A 13,063-nucleotide genomic window follows, 5' to 3' on the forward strand; every position below is an offset into this window, starting at 1 on the left:
GGCTGGGGAGGGAGTAGCCAGCCGGGTTGTGGGGGGAAGTGGTGGTGTTGGGGAGATCCGGAGAGAAGTTTCCTTTGCAGGTGTGTGAGTGTGAGTGCGTGTCACTGTGTCTGTGATGAGTGTGAGTGTGTCACCGTGTGGGTCTGTGGGTGATTCTGTATGGCAGTGAGTGTGCGTGTGTCATTGTGGGTGAGTGTGTGTCAGTGGGTGTATGCAGTGAGTGTGGAGTGTGTTACAGTGTATGTATCTGTAGACATGTGTGTGAATGAGTGTGTGTGCTGTCACCGTGTGTGCCTGTGTATGTCTCTGTGCGTGTGTATGTGAATAGGATGTGTGTGTGCCAGTGTGACTGTGTCTCTGTGACTGGGTCCAGGTATCTGTGGCCTGTGTGTGTTGGCTGTGTGAGAATGTATCTGAGCAGGGTTCACTCTGAATCACTGACACCTGGGCCTTGTCCCTCCTCTCCCCAGGGGATTCCTGGTGGTGTGGAGGCATGGGACAGGGAGATCAGACTTTTCTGAGGTCAGATCATCCCTCCTCCCCTGTGACTCCTCACCTCTGACTCAGGCAAGAGCTGCATTGTACTCCCCACCTTGATCCTCACCTTCACCTACCTCAGGGGGTATCCTCTAGGATGCTACTGGTTGTGTCCTTCCTGCCTGCTGGGGCCCCTGGTGGTAGTATGACCAGGGGTGAGCTGGAGTGTCTGTGTGCTTCATTTTGGAGCCTGGGAACTTGTGTCAGCCCAGTAATGTTTCACCAAGGGCCCTTTAGTGCCAGGAGCTGAGGAGGCCAGGTGGAAGCTTCTGTCCTGTTGTTAGTCATCAGAGCAGGTGGCTGTCTCCCAGACTTCCAAGTCCTAAATTTCCAAGTTCTGGGTCATTTGTTCAGTTCCTTGGCTCCAGGTGGGTCTGTGCTAAAGCTCTTTGAAGTAATAATAGTAGGAAAACAATGCCCTTCTATCAGCCCAGGGCTTTTGAAAAATACTCCCCTCTCAACTCTTTCTTCTTATCCCCAGACAGCCTTGGGAAGCAGGCAGGCCAGGTTAAGCCATATGAAATTGTCAGTATTCAGTTGTTTTTGCTTTTTACCTATGAAAACAGCAACTTCATGTAATTCAACTAAATACAATGCCAATTTACAGATGAGGATGTTGAGGTTTGAGAGGTGAATTGCATTTCTCATGATTTCACCCTGCTAATCAGTGGAACAGAAAGACTCCAACCTAGGTCTTTGGGTGATTTCAAAGAGCTGGGCTGGGCCAAGGTTAAAGAATAGTACTCCCTGGTGTGTTCTCTCTGACCCTGGGAGCACTGATCTTCACCTCACCCCAGCATTCCCTGACTGCTGGGGCTACTTCTGCACCCAGCTGCCAAGGCCTAAAAGGGAGAGAGGGGGAGAAAGAGAGGAGGGAGGGAAGGGAGAGGCTTCGTGAGTTGGCAGTGAATCAGGGTCTAAAAAGGGAGCCGGGAGGGCTAGGGTGGCAGGTGTTTCTAAAAGGAACATGAACATAGGATGAACAGCCTCAGATACAAGCCCTGCATCCCCTCACTCCCACTGTCCCACTGATCTAGCAGACAGTGCCCACTGGCATTTTATGGCAGGGTGCTCATGTCCAAGGAGTGAATTTGTATGTAGCTATTGAATGATGGCCAGAGAAAGGACCTTAGAATTAACTTCGTCTAACCTCTTAATTATAAAGTGAGGACACTGAAGCCCAGAGAAGGGAGGGGACTTGCCCAAGGTCACACAGCAAACCTGTGTGTTCCTGGCTAGTCTTAGCCCAGGAACTTTCCAACCCCCCATGTTGCTTTCCCTTCCTGGAATTCTCCCCCTCCCGCCCCCATCTGTGCCCATCAGAGCTCAGCAGAGGGGATTTGAGGAGAAGAATCAAAGACTAACTAAGCCTAAGGCTGTAGATCTTTCAACCTGGGGACCTTTTCAAAAAGAGAGATAGATGTTATTGGGGATGGGGATTTGTAACCATACCCACCACTGAGTAGGCCATGGGCTTGTCCTGATACCTGCTGGTGAGGGGCTGGAGTTGCTGAAGGCCAGACTCCCAGACTTTTCTTCTGTGGCAGCTCGGCTGCTGCCTGGCACCTCACATCATCTCTCTCCAGCTGATGTTAGGGCTTGAGCAGGCTGAGCTCCATTTTCCTTCATCCCACCCAATTTCTGATGCATTTTGCCTCTAGCTGGCCTGACAATTCCTTATTTCATGGATTCCTGTTGGGTAGAGAAACTTCTGGGGCTTTTCTGGTTTGGGAAGGGTCTATAGTTACCCTTAAACCCTTTCTAATTAAACTTTCTGGAAGTCTAGGGGAAATGATAGGATAATTGTCCCCATTTCACAGATGGGAAGACTGAAATTCAGAGAGGGGCCTTCTATTTGGCTGTTTTTTGTTTGTTTGTTTGTTTTGTTTTTTCTCTTAGTCTACTAAGATCAGTAGAAGAGGTTCTTGGAGTGAGGCGATGAAGGGAGCAAATGACAAAAGAAGCTTTTGTCTAGAGGGGCTTCTATTGTCTTATCATCCCCATGGTCAGGAAACCTTTCCAGAGTCTGATATTATTCCCACTTGGTGGATTCAACGTGTTGTCTCAGTGGGAGTTGGAAGAACAGCTGTGTACCCTCCACTATACAAGCATTATGTCTTGATTCCTTCTTTACCCGCCCCCCAGTCTGAAGACTGCTGGCTCAGCGGGCCTCCTGCTGTCTGGGGAGTCTGGGTTTGAGCTGGGGTGAGGCAGTGGCACCATCGTTATGGTAACGAGCTGCCAGCTCATTGTTGCTAATAACTTGTCGAGTCCCTGGGCTCAAATGCAGCATGCCTTCCCACCAGCTCTTCTTCCCATGTCACAGAAAGAAAAAGTGAGGCTATGAGGGAGGGGGCCAGTAAATAAGGGCTTCTAGAGAAGTGGATGGCCTTGTCCTTGGATTGTAGCTAGAGAGTTGGGGGTAGGTCACTGGGGGACTGATTTACATGTTTGATTACATAAGTTTGTGTATGATTGCCTGAGCTATTACATGTGAATACACTCAGAGCATTCTTGTATAGACCTGTACATGCTAGCTGACATGTTCATATGCTTCTACACAGCAACCCACATGTAAACATGCTTTCAAGTATCAGAACATGCTTGCACATGAATACTGCCTCTACCATCTGCACATAAGTCACCCAAGAAATCTGGGTTTGTGGGGGTGTCCAGGTATGTGGGTGGGGATCTGATCTTTTTCTGATGCAGCTTCAAAGTGTCTTGTTAACAAAGGGACAGAATGGTACCAGGGTTCCTCCTTCCTTCCAGTCAAGAGCTGAGAATGGGAGTGGGCTGGGAATGATGTGGGGGGCTCAAACTCCCAGCTCCTGAAGGCCCCTGCCTCTGTGTCCTTTGAGCTCAGGTATCTCCTGCTCCCCTCACTCTCTGTTCTTTCTCATCCTCTCCTCTTCCTATGTGTAAATATTAAAGAGCTGAGCCTGCAGGGCTGATGTAGACATGGGGAGAGAATGAAATTAAAAAGGATTCCCTTGCCCCCATCTCGACACCCCCACCCCGCAGTCCCCCGCTACTGCCTCCTCCCCTTTCCCTTCTCCCCTCCCCTCAATCAGTGCTTCCACATGTCTCTCCTCCCCCCAGTCCAGATGGGAGCTGGCTCCTTCAGAAAGGGGGCTCAGATCAGGGTGTGGGGAGCTACCTCTCTCTGCCTCCCCCCACTACATCTGCCTACAGGGCTGGGAGCCCCCACGTGAGTATTTCTCTTATCTTTGGGGTGGTGGTTAAGAAGGAAAAGTGGTTTTTAGAACCAGCTGTGAGTGGCGTTGAGAGGCTCAGGGCTGAAAGGAGGTGGGTGGGGTCCTCTCTCTAGGTTCCCTCAGGGAAGCCTCGTGTCTGGGTTTCTTTTCTTTCTTTGGACATAGAAGGAAGGGGGCAATACCAGGTGCTCCCGGTGGACGGGAGCGAGTGTGGGATGGGCAGGGGAGAGGGGCTTCTGTTTTAAAGAGCACTCTTGTGCGGTGGGGTGAAGCATCCTGGGTTTCTGGGGACTGGCCCCTCAGAGTCGCTGGGAGCTGTCCCGAGTGCTGAACGGGACTCGGCGGGAATCTGCTTCTTCGGAACTGTCTTGGGTCTTGAATGGGGCTGCGTTGGGACCCGATGATGGAATGGTGACTAGGCAGTGCTGAGGGCTCACTAGAAAAATTCTCCCAGATGACCCACTTTCCAAGGAAGGAGTCCCTGGATGGAAAGATAGATTCTGGGGTCCTCCCTCTGTCTTTGGCCTCACAATTATTAGTGGTATTTGAGAAAAGGATTCCTCTTTTCCTGTTTCAGTTCCCCCTCCCCTTTCCAAAACCACCTTTCTGTTAGTGTGGAGGTAGGAATGGAGGATGATATTGTGGCTGTGAGCTCTCTTCTGGATAGTTTTTAGTGCAAGAAGCTCAGGGGTATGGGCACCAGCTTTTCTCTTACTGGGTCCCAGAAGTTCAGACTCAAGACAGTTCTGGATTAGGAGAGCTTAGGTTTGCTAGTTAGGCCTGGGGTAGATAGAGCTCAGGAGTTCAGGACAGTTTGATTGACTATGTGGTACTCCTTTGCCCGGCATACTTCGGAATTGAGGCAGGGGACAGTGAAATATTCTGCAAGCCTGTCTCATGCTCTGCCTACCCCAAACACAGCTCAGAGCAGCCTTTGGAAGAGACTTTTGTTGGGGAGGAAGATTTCCAAGCAAAGGATTCAAGAGTGGGTGGGGTTGTTCAGAGCCACAGAGCAGAGAAGGAGGAAGCCACTGGAGACAGGGCAATGAGAAGAGGAAGATTTGGGGGAGAAACCCCTCCCCCTGAAATTAGGGGATAGGGTCTGGGTTTCAATCCTCAGCTTCCTTGGAAATCTTTTCCCCACTAACCTAGAGTTGTCTCAATTTTCTGGGTTCTTGGACTTCATCTTTGTAACTCAGAAGGGAATAGAGCAAGGCCTTATTTCTCCAGGTCCTTTCCCTTGTCATCCCAGGGGGATGAGAGCCAAATGTCAGGACATGCAGATGAGACTGTGGGGGAACAACAGGCAGGAGGGGTTGATGGCAGCTTCACTTCCCATCCCCAAGAGCACAATCAAATATTCAAATGGGATCCTTCTCGAGGGGAGAGCAGAGAGGGTTCCAGATGATGCTGGGCAAAAACTGGGTGTGGCAGGGAGTTCAAGGAAAGGGGGAAGTATGTAGGGACCCCAAGCTGAGCCAGTTCATTCTTTCCCAGATGTGACTTCTAGTTAATAAGGAGCCCATCACCCATCATGGTTTTGATGTAACTCATCAAGATGATTCTGCTCTTCTCTAGCTGCTTGGGAGGAGCTGAGTTTTCCTATGCTGTGGGTGCTGGGAGGTGGTGGGTGTGGGTGTGGGTGCCTGTTTGGGGAGGGGAGGTGTTTGTGCTCCACTCAGCTCCCTTGGTTACATAACAGCTTTGATAAGACTTTACTTTGGATCTGCTGCTACTGCCTGAAGCAGTCACCCCTCCACCCCCACACGGAATACTGGATGTCCACCTCCCTCTCCCTGGCCCCTTGGAGAGTCCTGCTATTCATGATCCAATGTTCCGGCAGCCACTTTCCTGCTGGGAGGTGTCTTCAGCTTCCCTTCCTGCTCCCTACCCAGCTCCTGTTTTTTAAATACTTGCTTTTTTTGTTATCTTGAGCCAAGGTCATCATCTTTACATTTTGGAGCCTTGAGATCCTCTCTTTGGCAGGGTCCTTGGGCTGTGGTGGAAGAGGTCCACTGAACATCATGAAGTTGCCCTCTAGGAAAGGAGAGGCATCTCAGGAGGTTTTAGGGCCCAGAGATAATCTGACTGTTCCTTCTTCTGCTCCAGTAACTGTTTTGGAGTCTGGGAGCAGTGGACCATATCCAGAGGTACTGGGAGGAAAAACTCTGATCTTGATATTTTCTCTTTATTTTCTCTTTTTAAATTTAAGAGTTACATATGTATATGGGGGTGGGAGTGGGAGCTGCCTCTTCGGTGGGTAAAAGTACACCTACTCCAAGGTGTACCTGCTTCATTGTTACTGATCCTCCAGGTTGCCTGAGGAAATATTGGTTACTACAGGCATCGGACAAAGGGATAACAGAGCCCATTTTTAGAATGACTTTTTTTCTGAGAGTGGGTGGGAATGGGGTGTGTCCAGGACTGGGACATATCCTATTGATAGTAGGAACAACTTTCCAAATGGAGAAGTGGGAGACTGGCAAGAAAGAGAGGGAGTGCAAACCTGTGATGTCCTTTGGAGAGAATATGGACTCCTGGCTTTCTTCACAGGATAGAAGTCAGGGGATGGACTGTATATCTCTGCTCTTCCAGTGCACATGTATGTGTTTTTCTGCCTGTGAGTGGGTATGTGACTGTGGATATGTACACATACGCATGAGTATGGTGTATGAATGTGTTCAAACACATTAACGGACTTGTGTATAAGTGTTGAGACATGCATACATAAGTATATGTATGTATGACTTTATGTGCGCATCCACGTATATATGTGACTTTGAAGACAATTAATTAAACCTATGTGTGAGTGTGTGTGTGTATTGGGGTGCTTGCTCAACAGTGCATATGTGTTTAAGTTTGCATGTGAGCATGGATGTGGGGACATATGTGCACACATGAATTAATAGCGTATGAATATATGCACTTAAGTTGGGTCATGTGAATAAATGTGACCGAGAGAAAGAATGAAAGAGAGAGAGAGATTCTGGCTGAACACTGGGGCTGTCCAAAAGTTGTTTTCCCACAGGCTTGAATTTGATCCACTCTGATGCCTGTGGCTCTTCTCCAGAAAGCAGCCTCTTTGAGATGTCTCAAATTTTCATGTTCCTCACTACCATCCATAGGATGTGGGTTTTCAGAGGAGAAACCTATACAGGCCTTGAGGATGGCTAAGTGAGGGAGTCGAACCCAAGCTGATCAGATGCTATGGCGCTTAGGAGTGTATGTGGGGAAAGAATATGGGAGATTAAACATTAACGTGATCACAGACATTTCAAGAATCAAGCAGAACAAAGTAGCCTTGGTGGCTGAAAGGGGCAGGGATATTAGAGAGGCCTGAGTATGTGTATGAGTCTCACATGTGCAGGGCATGTGGCAATATGTGTGTATGTGTGTCTGTGTATATTACTTGTCTATGCTTCAGTATGCCTACCTTGACCTAAATGCACATTCTAACATGTACACACATGAATAAATCTACAGGAATGTATTTGTCACCATGTACTTACATGCTAACAAACATACATATAAACAGAGTATGCAGAGATATGTGGGCATATGCTAACACTGGCCTAATTGCAACTGGTGAGTGCATACATGTGCACCTCACTCACCCACTCACATGTTAACAACAGCCTGCAGATAGTCCCTTTTACACCACACATGCCTCATCCAATGCATCCCTTCGTTCAGCCAATGTTTATTTTATGCCTACGATCTGCTACAGTCTGTACTGCACACTGGGGATGGTCCTTGACCTCAGGTAACTTACAATCTAGGGAAGGTAAAAGACCTGGAACCAAGTAAGGAGAGTATTAAGGAAGGCGGTGCAACATAAGTGTTCGTTGGAGGTGGTGGAGACCTATAGAGAGGTTGGTCAGTTCTGGGGTGGGGAGGAGAAGGGTTTGGCAAAGGATCCATAGGAGAGGAGGCCTTTGAGCCACAGCCTGAAGTTAGAATAGGTATTCCCCAGGTGGACAACTGTAGGAAAAGGTGTTTCAGTGACAGGAAATGTCCTAGCTGGTCTCCCTATTTCCACCCTTGCCAGCCCCCTCCCCCATAGATTCTCCCCTGGAAAACCAGCCTGAGTAAGATGAGGTCCTGCCTTTCCAATGGCTTTTCATCTCAGAATGGAATCCAAAGTGCTTAGTGGGGCTTGAGTGACATAAATGCTGACCTCCCAGTCACCAGTGACCTCCCTGATCTCAGGTGTCATTCCTACAAGGGCTGCCTTTTGGTTCCACAAGAACCAAAGATGGTGAACACAGTCCCACCTTGAGGCCATTGTACTAACTTTTCCCTCAGCTTGAAACGTTCTTCCCCCAGATACCCATGTGATTTGCTCTCTTACTTTATTCAAGTCTTTGCTCAAAAGTCACATTTTTGGAGAGGCCTCCCCCACAGTCTCTCTTGACTATCCCCTTGTCTTTCTGTCTCCTCACCCCACTCCATTATTAAATATCTTTGTTTATCATCTCTCTTTTTCGGAGTCAGGGAGCCAAGCCCGAGGCTGATCAGACGCTGTGGTGCTCAGAGGTGTATGTAGGGGATATATACCCTATACATTCTAATATACATGCTATAATACATGCTGTACTAGAATATAAACTTCTTCAGAATGGGAGCTTTGTCCGTTTTGTTCACTGCTGTATTTACTGTGTCCAGAGGAGTGCCTGGCTCGGAGTAGGTATTCAATACATATTTGTTGAATAAACACATTTTAGACAGATCACACTGGCAGCCAGTGAGGAGAATAGATGGGGGTTGGGCCAAGATGTGAGGTAGGGAGACCAGTTAGGAGCCTGCTGAAGTAGCTTTGGTGAGAACTTAGGATGAGGGCCGCTTTGATGTAGAACAGTGGAAGTAGAGGTGGATAAAAGGAGATGCAATGTGTAAACACATGCATGCATGCACTCCTGTGCACACACATGCACACGTATGTATTTTGGCCAGTCAGATCTATTGTCTCAGCTGGAGACGGCTAAGGAAGAAAGTAAAAATGTCTTTATGTGTGTATGCGGTTTGCATGTCATGAACACCCCATGGCAAGCCGGACACCTTCCAGATAACCCTGGCTGACATTCTCCCTTCCTTTTGGGTCTTGTCACCACCACCCCACCTAGGCCTACCCTTGCCAGCCAGATTACAGAGGGCTGCTGTGTAGGGGTCCCTCTGGTTCCATTTGGTCAGTGATACAGGGCTCCTGCCTTAGGGAACAGGGTAGGGAACAACATTCTGGACAGGGGGAAGGGTCTTAGGAGGTCAGAGCCGCAGAGACTTAGGACAGAGGCCCTCGGGTCTGGACCCAGACCCGGAAAGGACTCAGGGCTCTGGGCCAGCCTTCCTGAAGTCAGATATGGTGGAGGCAGGGCAGCCTCCTCAGCATTTTCCCTCCCCTCTTCCTCTCCCTGCTCCATTCTGGGTCCTCTCTCCTGGTGGGGTGGATGCCTTGGCCGAGTATGGGCTCAGGAGTGAGTGGTTCCCCCAGGCTGTGATGTGAATTCAGGTATGTGGGGACATCCAGGGAAAAGGGACCCGTTTTCCAGAGGACGGAGGGGGGGGGGGGTTGGTGGGGGTGGTAGGGGAGGAAGCTCTCGGAGAGTCTCAACTTTGGCTGTTTTCCTCTCTCCCAAGAGACACGGGGAATCGCGCCGGTGTAGCAGAGTGCGGGACTGAGGTTAGACCTCAGGCGGGGCTGGTTGGCGGCCGGCGGGAAGGGACTGAGACTCGAGGCGTGGGGCAAGCCGGGAGGAGGGCCGGCGAGAAAGGGGAGAAGTGGGAGTGGTGGGCCAGCCCCGCCCCGTGCCGCTCCCCGAACTGGGGTAGGGCCGGTTAAGGCCTACAGCCCTCTTTGAGCTGCTCCCCCAGACCTCCAGGCTCGCGCCCGGGTTGCCTCATCCCCCCGAGGCCAGTGCTAGAGCCCCCTGCAGGCTCTAGGTGTCTGGGGGCCTTCTGCCAATCTCCTCTCCATCTGGACTAGGGGCGGGGGCGCTGTCGCCGCTCCCCTCCCACCTGGGCTCCCAGCTTGGGGGTTGGGCCGAAGCTGCCGCCAGAGCCGCCCACCTGCCCGCGGTGTCATGGCAACGACTCTGCCCACGTGGACGAAGAGGAAAGGGAGAAGAGAGGAGGTATCACGACAGACGTGAGGATGGGAGGAGGCTCCTCAGGGTCCTATGTGCTGGAGCCCCCACCCTGCCCGTGGTTTGGCCCTAGCTGCTTTCACCCCAGGGCCCCCAGGGCAGGGTGGGGCTTGAGCTCCAGTCCTGGCCTCTGAGTGCCCGTGCCCTTGGGTGTCCTGAGTAATGCTGATGACCTTGGCCTCCTGTGCTGGGGGTCTCCCTGGCAGCGTCCTGGGGGAGATGGGGCCGGGCCGTGGCATGTGCAGATCTCTCCTCACCCCACCCGACAAGTCGGGGATGGTGCCTGGGGCTGAGGGGATGAGAGCCCGACCTACTTCTCCATTTTCTCACTATTTTTCAAAAGGAAAATGACCCACTTTTCAGCCAATGGGACTGGGGCCTGCTCCCAGGCTGATTCCGTGAGCCCCCCTGCCCAGGCCTCTGCCCCATTCTCAGCCTCTTAGCCACGTGCTGGACCCACTTCCTGAGGGAAGCAGGTGCACCTGTGTGGAGGGGTCCTTCCCTGCCATCTGCATCAGGCTGTGGAGGGGCCTGCTCTGAATGAGGCAGGGGTGTGCTAGGCCCCTACCGATGGTAGGATCAGCCCCACTTTGGGCGGACCCCATTGGCAGCCACAGTCCTGGGCAGTTTGAGTGTCTGTCTGCTATCCCCATGCACTCCCAGGATGCATCTGTGGAGGGGAAGGGAGGGGTCGGGGGGGGGGGGTGCAATCCTCTCACTCTGTATCAATGGATGGTGGTAGGCTTTCTTCTCAAGCATGGAAAGGAAGAGCCTGTGGCCCTTGAGAACCATGTCTGTCTGTCTGTCTGTCTGTCTGTCTGCCGGCCTGCTAGAGCTCCTCCCTGAGAGCACTCCTGGAGGGTTCTGTCCATCTCTTTCTTCCCAAGCTCCTCCCCCTCTCTAGGATATTGGTCTGGGCCTCAGAGCCCCCTCCCTCCCTCAGCTATATTGGCCTGGGCTGGCTTGGGGGGGTGATTAGGGATTTAATTATTTAGTTTCTCCAGCTCAATAGATTAATTCCATCCATCACAGGCAGGCTGAGCCTTCTCCCCCTTTCAGGACTGCCTGGCCAACCCCAGAGGGAGGGAGCATCATTGCTCACCTGGGCCTAGTACTGGATCTGGGAACAATGGATAAAGTTCTTGTTGGGGGAGGATTTGGTGTACGACATTGAGCAGATGTGGGTGCCTGAGTGATGTGAAATGAACATGTATATTTGTTGTTTGGGGATAAACATGTGAATGAACATGTATGTGAGGTTTGTATCTGGGCAGCTTCTCTGTGTAGAAGCATCAATGTCCATTGGATAAAAATGCAGATGTGTGAACCCTTGTGGGAACAAGTTTGTGTGTATTTGTGCACATTATGTAGATGATGCCTATATATATGACAAATGCCACGTGAATTGTGTTGGATGATATGCATGGCTGTGTAATCTGACTCTGGATGAGCACATATGTTAAACTGTGAATAAGCAGCCTTGGCAACATGTGCCCATGTGCGAGGGAGGGATAGCAGGGATGGAGGTTTTCTGAGGCTGAGTGATGAGTCAGGACACACTGGGAGTCCACTTGGTGGCCTCATCAAATCCATTTGGTCAGAGAGACATGCTACTTTTGACCTGCTTGGGTTTGGTCTCCTAGTGGTTGAGAATGTTGGGCCTGGACTCAGACCAGATTTCAGTTCTTCTTCCTCCACCCTTGTGACCTTGGGCAATTTTCTTTATATTTTTCAATGAGCCTCAGTCCCTCATCTGTAAAATGGGAGTAAAAATGGTACCCACCGCAAAGGAGAGTTTGCGAGGATTGCATAAAGACGTGCATCAAAAGCACTTGACACAATGCCTGCTCCGTTGTAGGCATTCACAGAGCTGCACCTTGGACTTCAGAGTTGAAAGGCAGCAGAAGTTGTCTGTCTGAAATGTGTTCAGTGCTTGAATCCATTCTATAGCATCCCTCCAAAGTGGCCCTCCAACTTCTGCTAACATGCTTCGCTAGACAGAACATGCCCCGTTCTTCAGGAAACCCACATCACCCTGGTCCAGCTCTGCCTGCTGGGGAGTTCTGATCCAGCTGCAGGCAGTCATTTCCCTGCTGCCACCTTCTGTCTCTCCTCTACGCCCCGTGCCCCAGCTGAGGGGTACTACTTCTTGATGGCTCAATCACTTATTGAGCGTCTATTATATGCCAGGTCTTGTCCATACAGAAACAGATCAGATGAATCCTGGTTTCCAAGGAGCTCACAGGCCACAAACAAATATTTACCCTATTGGGTTGAAGTATGGGGCCTAAGAGGAGATAGCAACTGCTGTGTCCTGGGATTGATGGGGAGGGCACGCGTAAGTAAGGTTTCTTGGAAGAATGGACACCATTCTTCAGAGGGCAGAGCTGGGAGGGCAGGCCTTCCATATGGAGGGATCTCACAGTCTGTACTGTCTCCTCTCCCCATGCTGTCTCCCACTGTGGTTGTGGCTCCTGCTAAGCCTAGAAGTCTAGAGAGGAGAGCAGAGGCTAAGGTACCCTGGAGGCTGGGACAGGATCAGGCAGTGGTAAGGGGTGGGAGGTGTTACCACGTGAACTCTGACAGTCAGCCAACCAACCAGCCTTCATGGGGGCCCTGTGTGTGACTCCCCTGTAGGAGAAACCCAGAGGAGGAGACAGGTCTTGATGCAGGCAGCCCCCGTCCAAGCTGACACAGAGAGCTTACAGGACAGTGTGCTAACTCAGGAGGCAGACCTAAATTCTGGACTCCATGAGGAGACCAGACATCTGGGCCAGATGGTAGGAAAGGCCATGGGCCTGGCCTGCCTGAGAAGCTGCTGCCCAGTGGACCCTTGCCATGGGCTTGGGATCCTACCTGTTGTTCTCTAATGGCTCTGGCAGGGTGAAGTCTGGCAGCATCATGGAGGCCAGAGCAGCAGCAGCCCAAATTTTATCAAACACCTACAAATGGCAGAAGGTGCTGGGGTGCTAAAGTCAGAAGAAGCCACCATATGGAGACATAAGTGTCAGCTGCCTTGGTTAGATCAGCTTGTTTACTCATTGCCACAACCTTAGGAGGTAGGTATTATCCCTATTTTACAGATGAGCAAATTGGGACTCAGACAGATAAACAAGTTTTTCAGCATCATGCAGGCAGGTTGCAATATAATGGTTTGAGGCAGATGAC

At 50.8% G+C, this 13,063-nt stretch overlaps 1 protein-coding gene across 5 annotated transcripts in view; it reads left to right on the plus strand.

Moving 5' to 3' along the window:
• DLGAP3 (DLG associated protein 3) overlaps positions 1-13,063 on the plus strand; it is a 63,069-nt gene that overhangs the window by 1,359 nt on the left and 48,647 nt on the right. The window contains exon 1 of one of the 5 annotated variants that reach the window (XM_019429891.2): positions 3,310-3,748. The exons of the other annotated variants lie outside the window; for them this stretch is intronic. The gene's annotated coding sequence lies outside the window, so the exon portion shown is untranslated. Of the gene's footprint in view, positions 1-3,309; positions 3,749-13,063 lie in introns of those variants that run through there. 5 annotated transcript variants of the gene reach the window in all.

The sequence above is a fragment of the Panthera pardus genome, unplaced genomic scaffold (assembly GCF_024362965.1).
Source record: "Panthera pardus isolate Hobbes unplaced genomic scaffold, ASM2436296v1 HiC_scaffold_11, whole genome shotgun sequence".
NCBI classification, from domain to species: domain Eukaryota; kingdom Metazoa; phylum Chordata; class Mammalia; order Carnivora; family Felidae; genus Panthera; species Panthera pardus.